The sequence below is a fragment of the Triturus cristatus genome, chromosome 5_2 (genome assembly GCF_964204655.1).
Source record: "Triturus cristatus chromosome 5_2, aTriCri1.1, whole genome shotgun sequence".
Lineage (NCBI taxonomy): Eukaryota > Metazoa > Chordata > Amphibia > Caudata > Salamandridae > Triturus > Triturus cristatus.
Window position 1 is genome coordinate 481,091,353 of NC_140588.1, and position 27,049 is coordinate 481,118,401.

The 27,049-nt window shown below is 45.9% G+C and overlaps 1 protein-coding gene across 1 annotated transcript in view; it reads left to right on the top strand.

The window, feature by feature from the left end:
• The window catches only part of AOAH (acyloxyacyl hydrolase), a 780,853-nt gene that overhangs the window by 730,954 nt on the left and 22,850 nt on the right, over positions 1-27,049 (top strand). The window lies entirely within an intron of this gene.

A 27,049-nucleotide genomic window follows, 5' to 3' on the forward strand; every position in this document is an offset into this window, starting at 1 on the left:
ACAACGCAGGGTGCATCAACGTGGTGCTGTAAGCGCGCCACCTAAATTACACAAACTCCAAACATGGGCTCGAGAAGAGGCAGTGACATGTCATTATTTTTTCTTTATCTGCAGTAGCAGCTGGTGTCCGATAAAACTGGTGGAGTAGCGTGGGCGCAGTAAATAAAAAGAAATATTTACCTGACACTCTGCGCTCTTCTCCTCGTGGCTCTTCTGCTCCTCTAGGCACAGGCTCCCAGACTCCCCTGCGGCCAATCCCAACGCTGCTCTCCCCATGAGGGAAAAAAACACAGGAGTGTAACCCATAAACCAAACTGAGATCTGGGTAGGTACACCATGAGAGCAGCGTCGGGATTGGGTGGAGTGCACTGGTTTTGCGCTCCATCGGGAGCTGGAAGAATGTGCCTGCTGGTCTCTCCACCCAACATGGCACCTGAGTTAGAGAGGAGTCAGTGCGCATGACTGTTTGGCCGTCCTAAGACTGCCGGCCAAACAGTCATTCACACTGAGAGCAGTGCCAAACACTCCCCCTGGTGCATTGCTGTGGCCCCGCCCACAAGACTTGGTGGGGTGAAAAATAAAATTATAATCATTTTATTTTTCATCTGCCATTGCGGCCGGGGGGGCGACACTCCTCCACCATAGCGGAGGAGCCGCCACTATTTATCTGTGTCTCTACACACAGCTCTACCTGCTGCAGCTTTCACTGTTCTGGTAAATAAGGTCCTCTTAGCATGCAGGTTTTCTGAAGAGTCTGAATGTTAGCCCATTAGTGGAGATGCTTGGATTTGCATCCTTAAGTCTGTTTCTGCTCTCTCATTCACAGGGCTGTTTCATCTGTGATTGCCTGCAAGAAAAAAAGCCAGAAAGCTAGCAACTACATTTTATTTTGCATTTTACAGCTTTGCGCTTTGACACTCTGACACAGGAAACCAATATGTGTATATTTCAGCCAACAGCATGTTGCATTGTGGGTCATGTTATTTTGCTTTGAACAGTTTTATTATGGACCCAAATCCGCTGCATGCAAAGTGCTATTAAATAAAATGCCATAGCTGGCTTGATGTGTTATACAAGTGGTGGAACCACTTATTAGCTATGTTTTTTAAATTTTACAATGTCACCAACTCCAATAGAAAAACATCTTGTCTGACGCATAAAACTGTAAGTAAACTTTGCTCATTTACTTTGTGAGGGGTCACTGTTAGACCTGTCAGCCTTAGGGTGATCTTTCCTCAAACTTTGTGTCTTCACCCCTGCTATTTTCTCGCTGATCTCTATGCACTATACCACTGCTAACCTATTCTAAAGTGCTTGTACCCTCTTGTTTAAACCTCGCAATTGGCATGCACCCAATTGGCACATTTAATTTACTTGTAAGTCCTTAGCAAAGTGGTACCTCATGTACCCAAGGCCTGTAAATTAAATGCTACTACTTGGCCTGCAGCGGTTACTGTGCCACCCACTTAAGTAGCCCTTTTAAACATGTCTTAAACCTGCTATTACAACCTGTGAGTGAAGTTTTAAACTGCCATTTCGATCTGGCAATTTAAACCTTTTGCCAGGGCTAAAGCTTCCTTTTTAATGCATCTATGTTAACCCTAGGGTAGGCCGTGAACAGCCCAGAGGGCAGGGTGCAGTGTATTTAAAAGGTTGGACATGTACTTTTAAGTTTTGCATGTCCTAGTAGTGAGAAACTCCTAAATTCGTTTTTCACTACTGTAATGCCTACCTCTCCCAAGAGGATACATTGGGTTACCTTATTACATTTAATAAGTGATAAATTTCAATTGGGAGCAGGTAGACAGTTCGAGTGTGGTTTCTAAAGAATTGTAATTACAATCCCTCTTTACTGATAAAGTCAGATTTTTAGTCACAGTTCTAGAAATGCCACTTAAAAATTGTCCTAACCATTTGATGCCTGCTGCTTGTCCCTGGGTCACATGACTAGGTGTAGCTGTCAATTGGTCTTTGTGTATTGCTCCCAGACAGTGAGATAAGGGGGGGTTAGGTGTTGTCAGGATGGGCCACTCTGACATAAGGAAGGGGAGGAGCTCGGCGAAAACCCAGAAGCTCTTGAAGAAATGGAGAGGTCAGATGTACTTAGCCAATTATTCTGTCTATGCCTGAGGGGGGACTGTGTGGATCACCCCGGTGGCCCACTTTAAACACCTCTGTTCATAAGCAGATATAAAAGGGAGATATGTGTTGCTCTTTGGGATGCTGGATGGGAGGAATATTTTCATACTTAACACGTATGCACCAAACACTGACATTGCCAACTACTACTATGAGGTGCAAAACCTCTATATGGATTAAGTGGAAATGTCCATGATTTGGGCTGGGGATTTTAACTATGTTCTTAATGGTGTGGCCTACCAAGCCAGGCATGACAGCAGCTCTGATGGAAGCTATGGTTAATGCAGACTTTGTGGATGCCTGGAGAGCCTAATATCCGACATCCAGAGAGTACTCTTGCTATTCCCTACCCATGGCACGTATATACAACTTTACCTTATCCTAGTTGCTGGCCTTGACATGTATAGAACAGCATCCATTAAATATTTATGCAGATTTCTCTCTGATCATGCCACGCTGCCAGTGGACTGTGCTTGGATGGTGGGAGGTGGATCCATGCAGACTTGGCTATTGCCACCAGACATTTTGCTGGATGAGGTGTGCCTGACCGATCTCTCTGGGGTCATTGACGACTATCTAAAGGGCAACTGGGGCACGACTGCCACAAGGGCATATGAGTGGGAGGCACTGAAAGCCGTATTAAGAGGGGTGGTTGAGCAAGGTCTATGGGGTGAAGAAACAACTCCAGCAGGAACTCTCACATTCAAAGGGTAAACTTACAGAGGTTCAGCAAGAGGAGGGGGACCTCTGTGAATGCTTGGCGTGAGTTGCTAGATATAAGGCAGCCAGTTGTAGACATATGGGACAGGTTGAATAAATATACTCTGAAAACTTATCCCCAAGAGCTGCATATGTAGCCCAGCCATCTTCTCGCTTGGATACTGCAAAGAGAGGCAGAGACAACACCAGTGTGCTGCTTGGCATGTCTGGACAGTATGGCTGCAATTACACAAAGGGCCATAAATGAAATTTTCACTGATCATCTGATGGGAGTATATAAACAGGTGCTTGCTGGTGAACCTGAAAGTATCCAGAGATATGTGTCGAGGGTGGGTATCCCTAGGGTGCCAGAAACCCTTATTGAAGAACTTGAGGCTTCTCTCACCCTGGATGAGATTGGGAAGGCCTTGCGCTCAATGCCCAGGGGTAAAACGCTGGGGGAGATTGCTTACTGGTGAATGTTTATCAAGCTTTTTTGCCTCAGCACGCTTTTGGAGGTGTCTACTGAAGCGCGACAGGGAGGCTCTCTTCCGCTGACCATGCAAGAGGGTGTGATTTTTATGGTGCCCAAGCCGGTTGAGCAGATGGTGAACGTCGCCTATTATAGACCCTTAACTATGATCAATACAAACACCAAGGTCCTCTGAAAGGTGCCGGCTAACAGACTACAATTAGTTATTGGGCAGTTGGTGCATGAAGACCCACGTGGGTTCATTCCGGGTTGCAATACTGCCATGAGTGATGGGCTCATTCATGCACTACACTCGGTATTGGTCGGATGATCAGCTCGTCCTGGTCACGATTTACCTTAAGAAGGTGTTTGACAACTTGGGGGCTGGGCTTATCTGATGGAAGTCATCTGGCAGACGATTTTTAGTCTGAGCTTCTGTGCCTGGGTGCAACTGCTCCATATGAGACCTGTGGTATCGGTGGTGTGGTGTCAGGAGCTGGGAATGTGGGTTGAGGCAATAAACCAGGGATGACAGTTATCCCTACTCCTGTTATTAGCCCTCCGAATTAGGAGGGATCTGCATAAATGGGTGATCACATATGGGAAGACAATCCATTTGGTGTCCCTATACTCTAATGAGGATCTCTATTACCTGAGGGAGCCCAGGACCTCGCTGCCTCACCTTTTGCACGTGCTAGAGGAGTTTGGGGAGATCTGTGATCACCGAGTAAAGGTGTGGTGCAGCGGCCAGGGCAGCTGACTTCAGAGCACCGGGCTCACCTTCGATCCCCGGCTCCGGCGGCAGATCAGCTCAGCACCATGTGACTCTGGGCAATTGCTCACTTAATTTCCACAACGCCCCCCAGCGCCTTGAGAAACGTAAGGGTGAGTAGTTCGCGCTTTACAAATACCGGATTTATGATTTAGGATTTACATAGAGCCTTCTTTTCCCCTTGGGATATTTGGCAGGGCTGGAGAGGGAGAGACTCCCTGCTCCGGGACTGTGGTGGGAAACTATACAACCCAGGGAGGGTGATAGAGGGGCCGCATGCATCAGTGCGCTTTTGGTTACGCTACGATTGACAATTATGGGGCAGGTGGTACTAGCCAAGATGAAGTTGCTGCTGCTTTGTCTATAACACCTCGAAAAGGATTTCTACCCACTGAAGCCCGTAGTCTTCAGGCAGGTAAATAGTATTTTGATATAACTGGTCTGGGCTGGTGGGCGTCCTAGGGTAGCATTTAGACCCTACAAAGGGATCAGGAATTGGGAGGCTTGGGGGTACCCAACCTTGAGTGGTATTATGTGGCCCACGTTCAGCACGCTGCAAAGTGGCTAGCTGTGGAAAATAGCTGGGAAAAATGATTGCTGAAGGGCACTTGTGACAGGAAACCATTGTTAGTGCTCCTGTTGAGAGGGGACAGCTGGGGGACCTTTGTGCCTCAGACAGACCACCTGCATATGGGAACAGATTGTTAAAAGGGTTGTCAGATGTCCGCCATTTGCTAGGAGCCTACACACCAGGGGTTTGCAGCCCTTTAGCTGCATTTGCAGCCCTTTAGCTGCATTTGCAGCGGCATGTCGATTACTAGATGGAGAGAGGGAGGCTGTCAATTGCTTGCTGACTTATTTCCAGGGGACACATTTCTCACCTTTCAGGAGAAATGGGGCACATTTGGAGTGGGCCCTGGGCATTTCCTCCAATATGCTAAACTGGCTGGCACAGCGCAGGAAATATGGGCAGGCTTCCCCAGTGCTGCTCCCACAACTGGAAAGCATATTACAGATTGGTGAGTGATGCATTTAATAACACTGACATACAGGGGATCAAAATCTGACTCTCCTATATCCGACTACCGAGCCAGACAAGCCTGGGATGCAGGACCGGATGTTCTGTTGGCTGACAGGGATTGGGCAAGGATGTGCGAGCTGGTATGGAAGGTGTCCGGGAAAGCCTGGTTTAAGCTGATGCATTTTAATTTCCTCCACTGCACGTATTTGAGCTACCCAAAACTGATCTGATTAGATCTCCAGACTGCCCCCTGTGTGGGACAAAAAAGGCAACGGTACTTCATATGGCTTGATCATATCCGACTGTCCTGGAATATTGGCATGGGGTGCAAGAGGTGATGCAGGCAGTGGCTGGGATCCCACTGCCATTACAGCCTCGCCAACTGCTTTTGGGCCTTGTAGAGTTGTCAAAGGTAGCAAAATGCCCTATAAATTCTTGCAGCTGGCCCAGCTCTTTGCGAAATAATTCTTGCAGCTGGCCCTGCTCTTGGTTTATTGCCATGGGATGGTTAGGAATGCGGCAACCCAGCGTGCAGTTGTGGACGCAGGACACATTGTAGTGGTCTATGGCAGAGAAAATACATATAAAAATGACTAGAAGGGATGAAAAAGTACAGGATGACTTAATAGTTTGGGGAGCCATTATGGAAGGTTTTGCAGCGAGAGGGGGCGGAGAGAGACATGAGGACACTCAAAACACGCATTGAACGCGCTGAAGGGATGGGGAACCAGAGATGTGTACATATGTAATCCGTGACTTGCAGTGGATAACTCAATTGTTGTACGTGCACCACTTATTTCTGTTACTAATTGAGGCCATCTATACGCTATAGAGTAAGGCTAGTGGTGGGAGATGAGGTAGCAGGGAGAAATGGAACATCGTGTTATATAGTATTACTTATGTGTGGAATAAGAGAATAACACCAGAAAATGTTTAAAATAGGCTTGTTATTCATTGTATTGGAAATTGAATAAATAAAGAATAGAAAAAAAAGGAGGTGGAGGAGCCATCACCTACCACACTTGCACATCTCAAAGGCTCTGCCTGAGCACTCTCACAAAGGATTTGTCATTAGTCTTTTGTGTCCCCAGACAAGCTGGGGCTGGGGCTGGGGCAGGGAGGAAGGGGAGGCCTAACACCTCAGGGGGAGGAGGGTTGAAGCCTTTAGAAACTTTGCCCACTTTAAGTGGGCACCTGATATTCATATTGGACCTCAGACCCCAACTCTTCAGGACATCCCTGGACCTGTGGAGAAAAAGGACTGCTGCGCTGTTATGCTGCTAGAGGAACTTCATAGATGAAGAGAGATGGCTGAAAGCCCCTATATGTACGTATATTGTACATATTTTAGTAAAATCAAAGTGTCTTGGCTAATGCAAGGTCTAAAACTAGAGTAATATTTTATAAATAGAAAAGATACTAAAACGACAAAAATCCAATCAGTAGAACGGGAGATATTCAAATGTAAAGTTTTTAGTGAAACTAGAGCCTAAAAACACAAAGTGCCACTTGCGGTCCTCTGGTCGCACTATACTGGGGGAAGGTCACTAGGTTAGGTAGACTGCGATGGAGCGTTGGTCAGATACAGGTGACAAGTAAGTACTGCTGAAGAGTTACCTTCAGAGTCTGGCAAAAAAAGTTCCATCCGCGTTGGAGTAGACTGAGATGAGCAGACTGAGGGTCGCGGACGGCCGTCGGTTTAGCGCAAAGAGCAGGGAGGTTGTCGCAGATCGTGGTTGCTGTAGCGCAAAGAGCTGGTCAGGCATCGTGAACGGTCATTGCTGTAGCTTCGCATTGGCGGTTGCCGTGGACTGTTGGTGCTGTAGTGCAAAGTGGAGGTCACACGTTGCCGTCATCGCTGGTGGTCACTGTCGACGCGAAGAGCAGATTTCACCGGAGCTTCTGATCGACGATCGTCGCGGACGCTAGACTCTGGGCATGAATGGGCCCATTTGCAGTCTCGAGGGGCCCAAATGTCTAGATTTCCACCTTATCTTTGGGAGCAGTACAATCTGACACAAGGCAAGGGTCTAGGGTCTGAGGAGGCACCTCTTGGGGATCGGGGACGCACTCCAGCAGGGCTCAGGCAGGTTCACTTGCTACAGGACATCCTAGCACTTGCAGGGAGGCCTCTGAAGCTTGTTGTGTCCCTGTAGCTCACACAAGAAGCCAGCCAAGTGACCTTTTGAGTCACTCTGGTTAGCCTGGGATGAAGGTAAGCAGGTCCATTCTTCCTTCTAAGACAGCAAAGCACAGCCATGTGACCCAGGGCACTGGCAGAAAGCACAGATGGTTGATACAAGAAAATGCCAACTTTCCAAAAGTGTTTTTTTCAGAATTCTAACTTAAAATCCGACTTTACCATTCAAGGATTTTAAATTACAATTAATTTTAGCGTAAACAGTATATTTTCTGCCAGCTCCCAATCCAAAGTAAGCACTTATTAAATGTAATAAGGTAACCCAGTGTTAGGTAATGGGAAATATAGGCCCTACAACAGTGAAAAATGACTTTAAGAACTTGTCGCTTTCCAGGCATCAAAAACTTAAGTACACATGTCCTACTTTTTTTTATTGATCATACAACATGTAATATGGCAGCAAACACACCACAGTAGCCGTGTGCACAAGTAGGTTATACAGCATGCAGGTTTACATTTTTTTTTCTTACTCCAAACTCTCTGGTCTGGTCCCATTGCTGAGTACATAGAAGACATCGAGTCCTGAGGAAGAGGCAACAGCAGATACCATGGAGGGCACTATGCATGGACTTCCCCTATAAACATTCCATTTACCCAATACCTGTCCCTACTTTCTGGGGCACCCCCTGCTGTCATAGACAACCTTCTCGGCCACCATGCATCAGTCCATGACCCTTTTCCAGTCTCTGAGAGTTGGTGTAGACGGTGCTCCCCATAAGTGGGCAATGTTACTTTAGGCGATGGCCATCCCCAAGGTCATCCAGATCTGTTCTTTGCGACTCAAATCAGTAGCATCCCATAAATTAAGGAGACACCACTTAGAAGAGAGTGTTAGTTCTCCACCACATACCTTGTGCATGTAATTCATTACAGACTCCCAGAAAATCTGCACTGCGGGACATTCCCAAATGATATGGTAAAAGTTACCCTCTTGACCACACAGCCTATGACAGGTGGAATCCAAGCCCCTGCCCATCTGAACTAAGGTATTGCATGTGAAAAAGGATCCGTGGAGTATCTTGAGTTGTATTAATGTAAGTCATGACAAAATGGTCACTTCCTTAGGAGAGGCCAGGGCTTCCGGCCAATAGACATCCGCCAAGTCACCCAGATCTACATTCCATTGGTCTTGGAGATGCTGGAGAGGGTTCAGGGAGTTATTAGAATGTTTTTGATAGGTAAGGAAGATCGTTCTGTGTCTCATATGGTCCCTTAAAAGCCTATCTTCCAGTGAGGACGATTCTGGGAGGTCATCTCCCCGTGGGAAGACCATTAAAAGGGCATGTCTTATTTGTAAGTAGTGAAAAGTCTCCATGGGCGCTAGCTCACATTTCCTCTGTAAGTCAATGAATGGGACCACCTCTCCCTTGGACCAAAGGTCTCCTACTTTAGAGATACCTATAAGATCCCATTTCTTGAAGCCAGGGTTGTTCCTCAATGTGCCTAATATTTCAGTGTGCCATAGTGGTGTGGCTTAGGTCAGTGTGTTGCTCCAGCCGAGTGTTTTGTGTGCCAAAGTCAGACTGTGAGCTCTGTTGGTCCTATGAGGTGGAGACACTTGGGATTAGTGTATCACATGTCCTACTTTTAAACACAATGCACACTGCCCAATGAGCCTTTAGGGCCTATGTTAGGGGTGACTTAGAAATATATTTTTTTAAAGATTTAGGTCTAGCAAAAGTTGCCAGGTCGAAATGGTAGTTTAAATCTGCACTACAGGATGCAGTGGCAGGCCTGAGACAAGGCTACTTTAATGGGTGACACAATGAGTGCTGTAGGCCCACGAGTAGCATTTCATTTACAGCCTCTGGGTACATGTAGTACCATTTACTAGGGACTTACAAGTAAATTAAGTGCGCCAATTAGGTGTAGGCTATTTTATCTTACTTGAAGGCCAGAGCACAGGCACATTAGCACTGGTTAGCAGTGGTAAAGTGCACAAAGCCCTAAAGCCAACAAAAACCAATTCAGCAAAATAGGTGAGGTGAAGACAAAACGTTTGTGTAAGTACCACGCCATGGATGTCAGGTCTAACATGTCTCCCATACAGCTGTAAGCAGGGAGAACTACCCACCCTCATGGAAGTTCTCATCGCTAAGGCAAAATAGCCTAGTTAGACCATCAACACTGGTGTGGTCATTTTCATAGTGATGTTCCACCGTAAATTCCATTCCCTGTAGTGCGATGTACCACCTCAACAGTTTGGAATTCTCACTCCTCATCTGCATTAGCCGTCTGAGGTGTCTGTGGTCTGTCTGAACCTGGAAGTGAGTCCCATACATGTATAGTCTCAACTTCTTCAGTGCCAAGAACACTGCAAAGACTTTCCTTTTGATTGCAGTCTATCTTTGTTCCCTGGGAAGTAACCTCTGGCTGATGAAGGCTACAGGTTGTTCTAGGCCCTCTTCATTCCTCTGTTAGAGCACAGCCCCTGTTCCATGCTTTAATACATCCGTTTAGACAAGGAATTCTGAAGTACTGGGTTTTTCAGAACCAACCCAGCGGTGCCAGGGAACACACCCGAAGACTTTGAGTTCTTCCTGTCTCAGACCACAGAAACACAGAGTCTTCTAGGTGAAGTCAAAGATCGTATTTATTGGCTGCAGACCAATCACAGGTATCCGAGAAGTACAACACGATGTATGTTCTCAGGAGACTGCTCCCAACCAAAAACCAGTCTTTTCTTATATACAAAATATTACGCTCTGGGCAACACCGCCCCTATTTTACAAGTGGTCGTTCACATATTTTCGCTTCAAAGAAACAGCAAAGTCATGATGATAATCCCACATTTCAGCTCGGTCAGCACATAATTATTTACCCAGCGAGGCTCAGAACCTTCATCAGATTTCAGCGGACCCCAATAAAACGGGCACCTCCTACTCGTACAATAAGCCATAAAGTAGGAAACAGAGTCAGGTGTGAAAGAGATTAGTCAGGGTTCGTGTGGGAAGGACGACTTTATGGTGTGTCAAGCCCTGGTGCTAATCCCATTTGGCCGCAGTAAAAGGAACCGGCCGAACAGGACTGACCTCGGGCAGTGGAGTCAGGTTGCACAGGTCACCAAGAAGGCACAGAAGGTGTGCGTGTTCTTTAGGCCTAGGCATGGCCTTAATTCGCTGCCTATGTGAGGGCAACCACAGAATGGTTACCGTTCTAAAATGGAACCCGAGGGTTCGATATGTAGTATCGTATACACGGTGAATTCATCGGTGAAACATGACGAAAACACTCATACATACCGTATTAGTCATTTGCGGTTCGCTGATACCAAAATCGGCATGGTGGGACCATGCCTCCCACATGGTTCCGAAATTTACAGTACCACAGACCCTCCTTTTGCCCTTACATAGGCAATAACTATACTCATACTAATCTGAGTCCAGGTCTATATTCATAAGGCCATGGAGATGTTGCTGTAGCATCATCCTATTGCTCAGCTCGTCCCTTGATACAGGTCTCCTTACACATGATGTAACACAGAGGCTACACATTACAGGAGCACACTGTACACATAGACAGAACAGGAAAAGAATGGCTAAGATCGTCCCAGTGACTATTAGGATCTTCCATCCCCAAGCTGACATCAGCCCACAGAACCACCCCATCATTGACCAATCTCCTTTATCCACGTGAATGGATTCGGAAACCTTATGCAGTTTGGAGATGGCTTGATAGACTGTCGGAGCGTTATCTGGTATGAAAATACAACAGCTTGATTGGATAACCTTACATACCCCACCACGGTCTGCAAGTATGACATCTAGAACCATACGGTTCTGCAACATCATGAGGCGATCCGCTTGGAGCTCAGCTGTCAAGTTACCAAGGGCACCAGCCGTTACATTAACAGTGGTTTCAACTACACGAGTTAGTTGTCTCAGGTTCCTACTATTGACCATTGGTCCCCAAAACGGCAGGAAACCCAGGAAAAGTCTCCCGCTTCCTGACCGGCAGTATCCTCCTTACTAACAACGCCTCTCACAACTCTGGTCTTGTGATAATCAGAGGCGGCAGTAAATGTCGGCAGTAGCAAATTTGCAACATAACACTTGCCAGAGAAATCAGGGGGCAACCATGTATATGCTCGATCATTACAAACAAAGTATGTACCCTTGGCAGCCAAAAACGCAGGGGAAAACTGTGATGGGAAAATGTACGTTTCAGCACAGTCACTCTTCCCTAATTGAGCTCTTGGATTCTGACCATTACCTTGTAAACAGAACCGACCTATGTGGGGTACGACCCAAATCGGAGATGAACTTTTACGCTGTTTCCCGCCCAGACTAATGCTATACCCCGTCGCGTTCCAACCCACATAAGCTCGCAACTCATCCTTGGGAATAGATGAATATGCATCGATATCACTGCTCATATCAGCAACTCCTTTCATCAAGGCCTTATTGTTCGTGCTAGGTCTAGTGGAACGCGGTGGTCGCGGGGAGTAGGTTTCAAGCGCAAAAAGAAACATAGTCTGGAATGCCCATGATGACCCATTATAGCTAAACGGCAGCACTAGATATGGGATACCCTTATTAATGGTATGCGGCATCAAACCACACACCCAGCAATTTGTCGTATTCATAACTAGTTGATGCTGGTGCAGGAGTTGAATAAACAAATTGTTTACAAACTCAGAACGTCTAGCTTGTTCGTGTTCAGGCAGAGGGTGGAAAGAGTGTGAGGAAACAGTAGGAGGAGGTATGGGCTGTATAGTGGGTGCAAACGGCACTTGAAAAGACAATAATACATAACCTACAGAAAACATCATCATGCTAAATAGGACAAACAGACATAATATTACAAAACGTTTGCTATTCATTACTTTACATATTCTGCTCTTAAAATTTATTTCCTCAGCGGGTCTCTTCATCTCGAAAAACTCCATCCTCTAATCGTGCTGTTCGCGGCGGATGAGTGTCTTCTGCTAAGGAGTACACCTGTCAGTCCAGGGAACGCCCTAGACCAACCAGACCGTTGACCTAACGTCTCCGGCTTGTACCCCAAAGTCTTGGCACCGCGACCCTGAAGCTGAACCCGGATGGCGGTTCGAAAAAGCAAAAATAAGAAAGTTTCTCAGATGGAAGAGAGAGCTGCACTTCTCAAAAAATATCAAAGAAAAATAATTTTTTTATTTGTCCATAGTTCTCGGCCTCAAATTGTAACGACTTCTTGTAGGTACTGTTTGGTCTTGAAACAAGAGTTCAGACTCTGTATTGTCCAATTGAATTGACGGTGGCACAGTTTCTTGCAAGATGTCATCACTTTCCTTCTCAGAAAGCGTTCCTTTTAGTCGTGCATTGCTAAACGGCCAAAAACGAGGCACAGTCTCAGTCTCTGAGTCAGCGATCCCGTTCTGGACCCACTGGTCGTAAGGCAAAGGCAAAGGGACCCTCTTGCAGTGAACGCCGTGTATCCAGTTCTTTTTCCCTTTTACTCGAACAGCCGATCTCGTTGAAAGAAGGACGAGATGGGGGTCGGTCCAACGGGGCTCATCATTCTTTGTCCTCTTGAAGTTTTTGACCAGCACCCATGATCCAGGATTGATAGGAAGTCCTGGAGCTTCAGAGACCTGAGGCAGAGTATCATGCACCTGTTGGTGTAAAACACGCAATTTAGCCGTCAATTCATACAAATAATCAAGCAGTACTGGATGTTCGATCTCACTGAATTTTGTAGGCCTTGGCACTCCCCATATATTGGCCGGCCGGCCAAACACGATTTCGTAGGGACTAAGTCCCACTCGTGAATGCACAGTCATTCTTGTTGATAGGAGTGCTAAGGGCAGAGCATCAGGCCATTTAAGACCAGAACTTGCTTGAATCTTAGCCAACTTAAGTTTCAAAGTGCCATTGTAACACTCTACTAGTCCAGCTGATTGGGGGTGATTTGCAGCGTGGAATTTCTGCTTTATACCTAGTCCCTCACATACATTCTTCATCACTCGTCCCACAAATTCACTCCCATTATCACTCCATACCATTCTTGGCATTCCAAACCTAGGGAAAAATTCCTTGACAAGGGCTTTAGCTGTGGATAAGGCAGTATTGTCTTTTAGGGGATATGCTTCTATCCACCTTGAAAAAGCGCAGACAACAACAAGTACATATTTCAAATTGTTGCACCTTTCCATGTGGATGAAATCTAGCTGCAAAACCTCGAACGGATACGTTGGAGGCGCAAAATGACCAGCTGGAGTTGGGGTTCCCCTACCAGGATTGTATTTCAAACATACCATGCAATTTTTGACCACATTCTCTGCACACTTGGGAATTCCAGTATTCTGCCATACTGGAGCTAACAACTTACAAATCCCTTTCACACTGATATGCGCCATTCCATGTGCCATCGTGACCACTGGAAGCACATATGCATCAGGTAACAACCATCGCCGGTGCTCTGACAAATCAATCCAACAACCATTTTCATCCAATTTTCCTTTACTTTCTTTCCACATGCTCAATTCTTTCTCTGTGGCTTCAGCTTGAAGGGACTTCTCACTCTCTATCGTGTCTTCACACATTCCAACATCACCAACCCATCTTGCAGGGCCTGCAACATACATTCGATTCGTCACATCTTTTGCTGTTTCTTTTGCGATTTTGTCAGCAAACGCATTACCACGACCAACATCATCAATAATCTTCTTGTGTGCACTGCATTTCACAATCGCGACTTGTAACGGTAAGGTCAGTGATTCAAGGAGATCGTTCACCAACTGACCATTCTGAATCTTAGTTCCATGCGAAGTCAGGAACCCACGTTCTTTCCACAAGCGCCCAAAACTATGGGCCACGCCAAAGGCATACTGACTGTCAGTATATATGTTCACTTTCATTCCTTTTGACAACCCGCATGCTCTTGTAAGTGCAATTAATTCTGCTGCTTGAGCCGAATTATGTGGTATACGTGCAGTTTCAACAATCGTGTGCAAAGTCGTGACAGCATATGCAGCAGTCGTATCACCATTCGGAAGCTTGAAGCACGAGCCATCCACCCATAAGGTACCATCGCACTCAACCAGGGGAGTATCTTTAAGATCCACTCTCCCTTTTGTTTCTTCTTCTGTTCTGAACAGACAATCATGCTGTTCAATCTCATCTGTGTCTGCTGAAATCGGTAATAATGTAGCTGGATTCAACGTATTGCACCTCTTTATGTGCACATGACTCGCTAGCAGTGTCAACTCGTACCCTGACAATCGAGCACTAGTTAAGTGCTGTGTCTTGGTCCTGTTTAACAATGTGTCCACTGAATGTGGAACCATTACAATCAACGTGTTATTCATCACTAACCCAGCAGACTGTCGAATAGACACAGCTGCTGCCGCTGTGGCTCTCAAGCAACTTGACAATGCCTTAGCTACTGGATCCAAAGTCGACGAAAAATACGCGCATGGACGCTATCTGTCTCCAAAAGACTGTGTCAGCACTGACAATGCACAACCTTCTTTCTCGTGAACATACAATGTAAAAGGTTTACTGTAGTCGGGGGTACCCAACACAGGAGCCGAACATAATGCCTTACGTAATCCCCAAAAACTTTTCTGACACTCTTCAGACCATGGGACGGGATTCGGTGTATCTTTGCATGTTAATGCTATCAAAGATTTTGCCAGCAAAGAAAAACTCGGGATCCACTGCCTACAGTATGTAGTAATACCCAAGAAAGCACGCACTTCTCTCTGTGTTCTAGGCACGCTCAATTGTGCAATGGCCTGAATTCTTTCTGGGGTCAGTTTCCTTCCCTCTTTCGACAAGAGATGACCTAAGTAGGTCACTTCTTGTCGACAAAATTGCAGTTTTGAGAGAGACACTTTGAGATGAAAGGCAGACAAATGACGCAACAATGACAATGTAGCTTCTTTACAAATGTCCTCAGTATCCGCGGAGATTAGTAAATCTTCAACATACTGAATAATGGTAGCACCACCAGGTAAAACAATTGCATCAAGCTGCGCTTTTAAAGCCTGACTGTATATTGATGGACTTTCACAGTAGCCCTGTGGAGCGCGTTTAAAGCGGAAGCTGCGACCTCCTAAACTAAAACCAAAAATATCCCTGCTTTCCTCTGCAATCGGAATGCTAAAGAAAGCATTCTTTAAATCAATCACTGAGAACCAAGCAGCGGAAGCTGGGATCATAGTTAACAAGGCAGTTATATCAGGGACAACCGGAAACTGTGGCACAACTATCTTATTTACCTCTCTAAGATCGATCACAAACCTGTAAACAGGTGGCTGTGAGGGGTCAGTACGTTTTAAAACAGGCAAAACAGGACTATTGCAAACGTTGCCTCTTGTCTCTTCGATTACATCCTTTTCAATCAAGTCATAGATGATCGCTAACAACGCTTTCTCACCTTCATTAGAGATCTTGTACTGGGGAATGCGTGGCAATTTAACATTGGCTTTCAAAGTGACCACATATGGCGGTATTTCCAAGAGACCCACATCGTTAGGACCAGTAGCCCAAAGGACATCCGGAAGAGACGACAATTCAGCTGGCAGTTTATTCTTCGATAAATACATTGGAGAAATCACTTCCCTACCCAGTGTAAGTTGTACTCCCGAGGGGGAACAATATAATGTCGCATGGAATCTCTTTAACAAATCCAATCCTAACAGGTTTTCACCACATCCTGTTGTTAGGATAAGGGGTGCTTTCAGCTCACAAGGTCCAACAGAAAGGGGCATAGTACTAGAGATCGGGATCCTAACCGGAGCGCCAGAAAAACCTACTGAAACATTCCTTTCGCCAGACAAAGGCGCGCCAGGGAGTTTTGAGTGCATAATTGAACTCTTTGCAGCACCAGTATCCAACAGAAAAGGCTCTGACACACCCGCTGTAGTCACCTTAACATATGGTCCACTCTGATCCACTGGCACTGAAACAACCCCCTCTCTTTATCTACGGCTGTCCTAGTAATCATTACCTTCTGCATTTCCATCTTCTGCATAATAGTCGTTATTATAGTACTGAGCTGTCCCACCAGTTACATTGGCCTGCTGATCAAAACTGTTCATCGTATTTTGATGCGGACGAGGGCGCGCGTTCTGGGGAACATTCCCATGCCCTCTACCTCTAGGAGCTTGCTGACCACCTCTACCTCTCGTGCCATAAGCATTATTCGTGCGCTGCAACAATATAGGACAACTATACTTAAAATGACCTTCTTGTTTGCAATACGAACACTGATTGGGACCCACAGGAACACGCGGTTGGGAATACCCGAACCTTTGCGAGTTACTCTGAAACTGTTGGGGTTGTTGATAGTTACTCTGACCTTGCTTATAATTATTCTGATCTCCACGTTGCGGGTAAGCCTGCTGTAAAAGAACCTTCGTCTTTAATTCTTTTGTTTTCTTGTCTGCTCTATCCTTCTCATCTTTATCCCTATTTTCGTAATACTGTGCAGTAGCCAGTATTTGCGCTGATGAGGAAACAGCCCAAGAACTCCCTGAATCTTTTAATTTCTTACACAACTCGGGAAGCAAATTATGCACAAATTTATCAACAAATAACCGTTGACCACATTCCGTACTCATGTCTTGACCACTGTGGTCGATAAATGTTTCTTCAAACCTGGTGAAGAAATCAGACACTGTTTCGTCTTTCTTTTGTTTGCATGCGGATAATTTATCCCAATTCACACGCATCGCCGGCATTAAAGTCTTCATGTAGGTAATAATTCTACCAGGGAGTTCTGCTACTAAGGGCTCAGGTTTCGCACCACCAACTTGTCTAGTGTCTGTAGCAATGATATTAGCCCATGTGCCACCTAGTTCTGCACCATGATCTGTATTACGAATCAATCCCCACAAAGGCTGCGGAACAACATTCCCGAACAACATATCAATGTCAGCTAAATTCATGACACACGATTCTGCGGTTTGTGATAACTCCTTATAATATCCTGCAGGGTTTTTACGGGGGTCAGGCAATGTCTGCTTAAGCGCTATTACTTCACCTCGCTTCCATGGCACGTGTACCCAAACACGCTGAAAATGTGGCTGAACAGGTGGATTAGCATTTAAATCACCAGGTCTCCAAACTGGAGGAACCTCACGCATCGGATATTGGCGCGCTTTTACCTTTTTCCTTACAGGGAACTCCTGTTCGAACAACGACTGATGACAATCCCCATTCCTGAAGGACAACAATGTCGTAACTGCTCTATCAACATTGCGTCCCACAATCGTGCCTTTCTCAAAATCGAACCGTACATGACACAACTCCTGCGGGCTTGAATCTAGACCATGATCTTCCAATTCCTCACAGAGGAATTCACACATTTTCTCGAAAACGTATCTCTGTTTTGGTGCTTCCCATTGATGAAAAACATTTACAACAGATTCCACATCATATCTTGAAGGAAAAACAATCCATTTATGTGCCATGCGGTCTAATACTTCTTTCTCTTCAGAACCTGGCAGCTGACTACGCAACTGCGTACGTTGTGAACCAGGGGTCGTACTAGATGACCCGAAGAGAGGTGACATAAAACTAGTGACCGCACTAGCTATTCGTTGTCGTGTAGAAGGAGAAGTTGAGGCAAGAACAGGGGGAAAGACAGAGGGAAGAAAAACGGGTGCAGATACAGGTACGGGGGTCGTATCAGGAAGAGCGCCGAGGGAGGCAGCTGATGTACTAGGTAAAGTTGCAGGAAGCGCAGAAGAGATAGGCAGCAAAACCGGCGGCCCTTGAGAGGGCTGCGCGTAGGGATAGGAGCCGGCTGAGGGGGAGCTGGCGGCTGCGGGAAGGCTTGGGGCAAATTAACTAGAGGCTGTACATTTAAGGGCTGCGGAGGTGCTGTAGCACTCTGCGCATACGGGGGTGGTGAACTCAGCAAATGTGATATTAGGGGATCTTTCTCCTTTTCTTTTGACGCATCTTGCTGAAGGGGCGGCAAAACTGGGTAGCATTTATCAATCACTAGTTTACGTTGCCTGTGCAGCTGCTCATTCATTTGTTCTTCTTCATTATCTTTAAACTGTAAGGCTGCTTGCATTATCGACATACCTGTCTCTCTTTTATTTTTCTTCGCTAATTTAATTTCTTTCTGTTTGGCTTCCTTTCGCCATAGGCGGAAAGAATCAAACATCGCCGGCCGGGCTTTCTTTTTAAATAATTTAACTTCTAAGTTATCTAGGATTTCTGTGTCGAAACTACCATTTTGGGGCCATTTTAAAACACCATCCTTCCTGGTGTATCGGATCCATACTTCATTATACGCAATGGGGCCCACGCCATGTTTCACATAAAGCTCATACGTTGGAGTTCCAATTGGAGGAACCGGACACGAATCCTCTAATCGGGAGTCCCTATTACAACCCAAACAAAACAAATTTCCAAATATACTAGAACCAGGCATCGTCGCTCACTAGTCTAGTTTCAAACTTCAAAGGATTATCAAATACGATAGTCTCGTGAATACACGAGTCCTTCGGCTTTGGCACTTGCAAGTTCCAAATCAAAGCGATCCCGAAGGGATACCAAACTAAGAACCAAACTAAGAACTGGGAGACGCTCCACTTATACTTAACTGAGGTATCGATGGCGTCACCAGAAGACTCGTTAAATCGTTTCGCTCTACCAAATCATCAAGGGTCCAAAACAGGGCGATAGTCAGGGCAGCAGTCCTTTGTAGCCGTCGGGACGCGGAGAACCTCGCAGTAAAGACTTTCGGACTACGTCGACATGCAGGGGTCGATGAAGTGGCGGCCTTCCTCCAGAATTTTCACACGAAGCTCCTCACGAACCTCTGGCTTGGACCGGTACCACTGAAATCGCCCCGAGTTGGGCGCCAACTGAAGTACTGTGTTTTTCAGAACCAACCCAGCGGTGCCAGGGAACACACCCGAAGACTTCGAGTTCTTCCTGTCTCAGACCACAGAAACACAGAGTCTTCTAGGTGAAGTCAAAGATCGTATTTATTGGCTGCAGACCAATCACAGGTATCCGAGAAGTACAACACGATGTATGTTCTCAGGAGACTGCTCCCAACCAAAAACCAGTCTGTTCTTATATACAAAATATTACGCTCAGGGCAACACCGCCCCTATTTTACAAGTGGTTGTTCACATATTTTCGCTTCAAAGAAACAGCAAAGTCATTATGATAATCCCACATTTCAGCTCGGTCAGCACATAATTATTTACCCAGCGAGGCTCAGAACCTTCATCAGATTTCAGCGGACCCCAATAAAACGGGCACCTCCTACTCGTACAATAAGCCATAAAGTAGGAAACAGAGTCAGGTGTGAAAGAGATTAGTCAGGGTTCGTGTGGGAAGGACGACTTTATGGTGTGTCAAGCCCTGGTGCTAATCCCATTTGGCCGCAGTAAAAGGAACCGGCCGAACAGGACTGACCTCGGGCAGTGGAGTCAGGTTGCACAGGTCACCAAGAAGGCACAGAAGGTGTGCGTGTTCTTTAGGCCTAGGCATGGCCTTAATTCGCTGCCTATGTGAGGGCAACCACAGAATGGTTACCGTTCTAAAATGGAACCCGAGGGTTCGATATGTAGTATCGTATACACGGTGAATTCATCGGTGAAACATGACGAAAACACTCATACATACCGCATTAGTCATTTGCGGTTCGCTGATACCAAAATCAGCATGGTGGGACCATGCCTCCTACATGGTTCCGAAATTTACAGTACCACAATTCCTAAAAGAGACGTCTGGGGCCTTGAGCACTGGTGCTGTACACAGGGCCTCCTTCAAAGTGTCAAAAGCGTTCTGGCATGCCTCCTTACAGATCACCTATTTTGGATGCTTCTTAAAGGTCAGATTTGTCAAAGAGGCAACGATGGTGCCATAGCCCTTGATGACTCTCCTGTAGTATCTGTTGAAGCCCAAGAAGACTCTCACCTAAGTCTGGGTCTTGGTGGTTTCCCATGCCGGGATGTCTGAATTTTGGACTTGAAGGGCTACACCTTGCTCCCACCGACTTGGTGACCTAAGTAAACTAAGTTACTAATCTTGAAAGTCAGGCTTGCCTTCTGCAGGGCCTGAAGTACTTCCTGGAGGTGGAACATGTGGTATTCACATCTGGAACTGTAGACCGCAATATCACCTAGATAGGCAGCACTGAAAGCCTCCATCTCAGCTAGGACATGATTGACCAACCTCCTGGAAGATGGCACAGGATTTCTTTAACCACCTGGAACTGGAACTGCCGGCCTGGGGTGGAGAAGTCAGACCTCTCCTTAGCCCCCTCGTTTAAGGCAACATGCCAATACCTGGGTGTTATATAAAACATATTCAGGAACTTGTCAGCTCCCAACCGGTCAATGAGCTCATCAGTTTGGGGGATGGGGTAAGCGTTAGTCTTTGTAATCAACTTGAGCCCCCAATAGCCCACACAGAGCCAGAGTTCTGGGGTGGGGCATCCCTGGGTACCAGAACCATTGGCCTGGACCAATGATGTTGGAGGGCTCAATCACCCCTAAATCCAGCATTTTGGATACCTCGTCCTTAATACTGGTGCTCACTTTGCCAGAAAGCCTGTATATTTAGTTTTTGACAGGTATGCTGTCCCCATTGTCAATGTTGTAGATGCACCAAGTGATGAGCTGTGTACTGCCCTGGCAAGTGGTGGCAGTCCCTTTGTTGCTCAGAGGTCAGGGTAGGGGAGAGAACAACTCCTTCTACTGACCCATCCTGCATCTTGGAAGATGGGTGTCTGGGAGGGACTCACTCTCCTCTTTCACCCCATGATCTGTCACCAGCAGCATGGTTACCTCAGACCTCTCAAAGTGAGGCTTGAGGTGGTTGACATGCAGGACCCATAAGGGGTTCCTGGGGGGTCTTGAAATCTACTAGGTAGGTGACCTCCCCATTACGCTCATTCACCTCATAGGGCCCGATCTACTGGTCCTGCAAGGACAGGGATTCCACTGGGTGGGGGAGGTACTATAAATGAGCAGGCTGACGCGACCGCACACAGCAGGTGCACCAGAGGCATGCCAAAGACAAGCCCATATGCGTCCAGATCGCGCCATGTGCCAGGACCTCTGGTCTGTTTGCTTCAGAAAAGCTGTTCACTCTACAGTATTCCAGGGAAGGGCTTCTGGCCCTCATTATAGGAGGTAGGAGTGTGCTCTGTACTACTCTTGACCCGGAAGTGGTTTATTGCTCCAACTGTAATCTGTCTTTTACTAACGCTGCTATTCAGGATATACACTGTGGAAGGCCTGACTCATCTTCTGGAACCACCCCAACCCAGGTTTGTAAATGGACATTGATGAATGTAAGATTGCTTATCAAACATAAACTCGACTTTATGGAATTTTTGGGAACACATAAGCCTGACATAGTCTTTATTAATGAAACCTGGGTGGATATTACATCTGGTCCTGACCTGATTCAAGCTATCCAGGCTGGTTATACGATTGTCAAAGATCGACAGGTCGAATTAAAAAGTGGGTGGACTGGCTATTGTCGCTCGTGATCTCCTTCCTGTCCACTGTTCCCCAAATATAAGTAATTCAACTAGTGAAACACTTACCATTCAAATAGTACTTATGAAGCACTACACCTCCAGAGGTTTACTGACATACTGCCCCCTTGGCCCTAAAGCGTCATTTGTATCAAGCCTAAGCCCATTACTAGAATCTAGTATTAAATCTGCGGACTTTACGGTGTCGGGGGGCTTTAATTACCATCTAGAAAAAAACGAGGAAAAAGACACTGCCTTTCTGATTGACACAACGTCAAGGACTACATCAGCTTGTCATATTTTCCACGCATTTGGCAGGACATACGCTGAATGGTGCTTTTTCCAGAAACTCTTACCTCCAGGTAGCAGATTTGCTACCACTATTGTGGTCAGATCATAAAGCTGTGATGTTTTGTATGAACTTATCTCGTTGCTGCCCAGCAGGGGTACAAACAACCAGAGTACCAAGGGCAGGGCCTGGCAGAACATCAGCCCTACATTCTGCCCTATCAGCAACCTCGCCAGGAATCAAACCTACTTCTGTGATAGATCTCGATGTAACAATACGCAACTATTATAAGGTAGGAAGGACAATTAACACTCCAGCACCAGAAAAGACCTTCAGCAATCACAGAAAAACTCCTTCAGAACCTTGGTTCTCCAATAAACTGAGAGCTCAGAAACAGAGGGGTAGAAAGAAACAGCAAATAGGGAGATCCAATTATGATCCTCAAGACGGAGAGATTTAAAAGCAATCTATTGCTGAGTATAAAAAGCTTACACTAGAGGAAAAAAACAAATACTTCTCCAACAAGATTTTGTAACACTAGCCAATTTTCTTTCACACAAAAGTAAAGGAAGTTTTTGACACTTTCTTACCCAATAATCCAACATCACCCACATCCCCGTCAGACAGTAGTTTGCAATCCTCACCTGCCGTTTTTGATAAGTTTTCATCGCTCAGTATAGAACAGGTTTTTAACCTAATCAAATCAACTAACTCTGGATCCTCAAGAGCCTAGTAGTTATAGGCCAATTTCTAGGCTTTCTTTTCCAGCTAAGCTACTGGAGAAGGCCATGAATACATAACCTATGTCTGTTATAGACAATAATATCTTGCTGGACAGTACACAATATGGATTCAAAAGGTCTCACAGCACGGTGACCTCGCTGATAGCCGCATCGGAGGAGTTGAGGTCCATTTTAGATGAAAGTGGCAAAGCCACACAAATATTATTGAACCTCTCAGTGGCCTTTGATACGGTCAATCATGCCATCTTGATTGACCGGCTCGCTGAGTTGGGAATAGGTGGTATTGCTCTCAGCTTGATAAAATCCTTCTGAACGGAAAGAGTGCAACATGTTGCCATGCGGGAATTAAATTCTGACCAATTCTGTATGCCCTGTGAGGTGCCACAGAGCTCTTTGCTGAGTCCTACTCTATTCAACCTTTACGTCACCCCACTGTCAAGACTGTATGCCCTGTGAGGTGCCACAGAGTTCTTTGCTGAGTCCTACTCTATTCAACCTTTACGTCACCCCACTGTCAAGACTTATCAAATCATTTGGATTTTTGGTGGTATCATATGCCGACGATACCCAAATGGTGGTATCAGTATCCAGCAACCCAGAAGACACTGCCTCAAGATTCAGTTCCTGCATGTCCCAGATAGGTAGCTGGTTGAGGCTAAACTGTCTAAAGCTGAACTGTGAGAAACCAGAGGTCTTTCTCCTTGGCAAAGACAACTCATTTTGGCACCAAGTTGGTGGCCTCAGGAAATGGGGGCACTTCCTTCACCGGTGGGGAAAGTGAAGAAATTGGGATCGTTCTTGACTCCAAACTCAATTATGTAGATCAGGTAAACACTCTGGGCGGATTATGATGACGGTCCGACCAACTTCCGTTTCTCCTGTCAGAGGCAGTCAGACCGTCACTGTCTTGTCAGAATCGGTCGGTCCGACCACCGGATTACGATGAACGCATTCTGTAGTCCAACTGACCGCTGACAGACTGCCAACTCTGACAGCCTTTCTCCGACCTCCGAGATGGCGGTCGGAAAAAAACAGCAGGCATAGGGCAGTAGAGGGATCTCCAACTGCCGTCCAGATCACGCTGTGGTTTGTTGACGACCCGACCGTGGCGGTCGAACCGACTGCCTCAAGTATACGGAAACAAAGGTTTTGGGGTGCATACTCACCCAAATCCACTTCTTCCCAGCAGTCAATGTCGTGGATCCCTTTCTCCAGGTCCCCCCTACACGTAAGCAGCTGAACCCCAATGACTACGACCCTGTGGGAGCTGGAATCCAGGTCAATCCTTCGGCTGTATGTATCCCCATTGACTGGACTGTGCACATTCCGTCACACTCCAGCAATGGGGTACATGGAGCACAAGCCATATCTCCACATATGTCATGCATTTGTGTACAATTCACATGTTTTCTGTTATTTTCTACACACTTGTAACAACATATTCGGGGATATGTGCACCACTGTAGATTCGACCACCGCACCAGCAGCGGTTGCATCGTAATACATCGGGGGACACTTCCCGGCCTTAGGAGGTCGGAAAGGGATTGTTAAGATGGCAGTCGGACGGTCGGTCTGACCGGCATCGTAATGAAGCCCTCTGGCTTCATCAGGATTCTTTACCTCAAAAATAATTAGAAAAATCTGTCTTTAGATTCCCTTGAACTTCCCGAAAACGGTGGTTACCAATGGCCTGTTCATGGGCATCCAGAAAGGACTTCTCCATAAACTACAGATGCCAAAGAACGCTTGGGATATCAAAATATCAGTCTGTGTCTCTGGCCTTGATTAAACGAATGTGGCTATCAGTGGCTAAGAGAATAGCATTTAAGGCTCTCTGTATAGCTTTCAAGGCAGGGCATAACATGGTCCCAGGTTATAATCAGGGCGGGTTTATCTGTTACACCCCTCCCCGGAAGCTTAGATACTCAGAAGCCAAGCGCCTAGTGCTGCCCAGGGCCAAACGACCATCTGGGAGAGGTAGGAGTTTCTTTCTCAGTAGATCCAAATTGTGGAACTCTCCCCAGACCCACTGACCTCCGGGAAATCTCTTAAGACCTGGCTTTTTAGTCACTAGTATAGCTTTCTTCTTTATCTCTCCGCTCTAGCCACAGTAGAAGCAGTGCCAAGACCCCCAGGACATTCGAGTGCTATATAAAATTAAATATAAATCAAATCACGAGTAAAAAAAATGCTATGTGATGTTTTAGTAATGCTATTTGTATTTTTAATACATTTGCAATGTGAGATAGGGTAAAAGTATTATATATTTAAACATCTTTAAAGAAATTAAACAGCATTTCAAATCAATTGGTTAGAAAGTTTTTTGGAAGTTACTGCTTTTGAACTTAAATATTTAGTGGGTGTGTGTTTTTAGCAACTGGTCTGCAGTCTGTAGAGCATGCCTTGATCGAAAATGTACAGGTAGCAGTCTGCCCAAGTGATCATGTTTCAAGCAACTGAATAGCGAATGTTTTTAATATATTTAAATATTTTTAAAAATACACACTTTCTTTTTTCTTTAAAAAAGGTTTCTGTAGATATATATGAAATGCACTTTTTTAAAGTTGAAGCTCAGGTAGGCTTACTGTTGGCTCAGTGTACAAATGCATACGTGCGTTCAACCAACAAGTATTCCCTCTGCCTCGATTTACTCGGGCTCCCACAAGTGCCCCTCTCTTGCCCCCTTCCTAATGCAAAGTGGGGTCTGTGGGGGCTTCAGAAAGTATGTTTGTTCCGGATAGCCATTGGTATTGACAGAGTACCCCGTGAATCTATCACTAGCTATGGCTCCAGTTTCATGACTTTTGTAAAGCCATTTAATCATCTATGTGGGAAAAAGTGGTTATGGTTTCAGCACTGCTGCATGTAAGATGTGTGGAACCTGTCTGTTGTCTCATCCACTCAGTTCTGTGTAATTGAGCAGTAGTGATGCTGTATGGCGCTCTAAGATTAGCCTAGAACTGAGGTCTATGGCATGGGCTTTGCAGATATGCATTTGCATTTTTTAACCACCCCTTTCAAGCAGATTTTTAGTCTACTTGGAAAGGGCAGGAGGGACAAATTAAGTGAAGGAAGAAGCTATATACATTTTGATAAATGACAAGCAATATCTCAGTGCATGATAACATTTTTTTTTACCACCTTTAATAAATGGAGTTCTTTGGCCAATGTTTTGCCGTCTTTTTTCAAGCATCCCTTGGGAAAGTAAGCCCCAAAAAACGCTGGGGTTAGTAAAGGGCCCGTGTCACACTCCAACTATATTGGGATATTACGCTAGTGCCCCATCAGCAGTGCGCTTTCAGGGGCATATCATCAATGCCTGGCGATAAAATTATCGCCGCTTTAGCGTCCGTTTTCGGACTGAAAGCGGCGATAATTTTATCGCCTTATCAGCAAGGTCACTCTATTGCGTGAATCCTTGCCTTATCGCCCTTTCCCCCAACGCCCATCTTCGCATCTCTAATGAGATGCAAAGTGGGCGTTCCACCCCAAGATAACGGGAGAAATGTCGCTAAGCGACATTTCTCCTATTATCTAGCCACACGCTAACCTGCTGAGCGACAAGAAAAGTAGCGATAACCTCGTTTATCGCTACTTTCCTCACGCCTGCTTTTTAACTGACTTAGCCATGATATCCTATGGAAGGTGGATATAATGGCCAAGTCTGCCTTGCCTAGTCATCAAGCTTTCGCCAAACGTGCGATTATCGCTAGATTTCCAGCGATAATCGCACAGTTGGCAGCTTGTGCGTTGCATTTTATCGCTTTGGAGATAAGCGTTGCTGATAGCACGCTATCTCCGCAATAAAATTCAGCGTTGGCCGGCGATAATTATCCTCGCGCTGAGAGCACTGAGCGATAATTATCGCCTGGCCTTGATGATATGTCCCTCAGTACCTCTGGATTTTTACTGCATTCATGTGAAAGTTGTGCTCTAAAATTAATAATTTGTCACTGTTCCCGTATTTTTTTCTTGCGGGGGGGAGGGGGAGAGGGGTTGGGAACCTTCAGAACAGCTCTTTAAAAACACATGATGTATTGGCTTTGCTCACTCGTGGCTATTTGTTGCATGTATCTAAGCCTCCACTTCAAATGCTTTGCAGTGGGTCTTGGTCTACCACCATAAACTGTAGGGGGCTCCCTGGGTGCACTGTGGCACAAGCAGTGGAAGTGGGCCACCCCAGCACTGGCAATGGGTGACACCCTCCTGAGAAGCATTGTATGCACCAGCACCTATTTGTTTATTACAAATTAAGCACTGCTTTCAGGT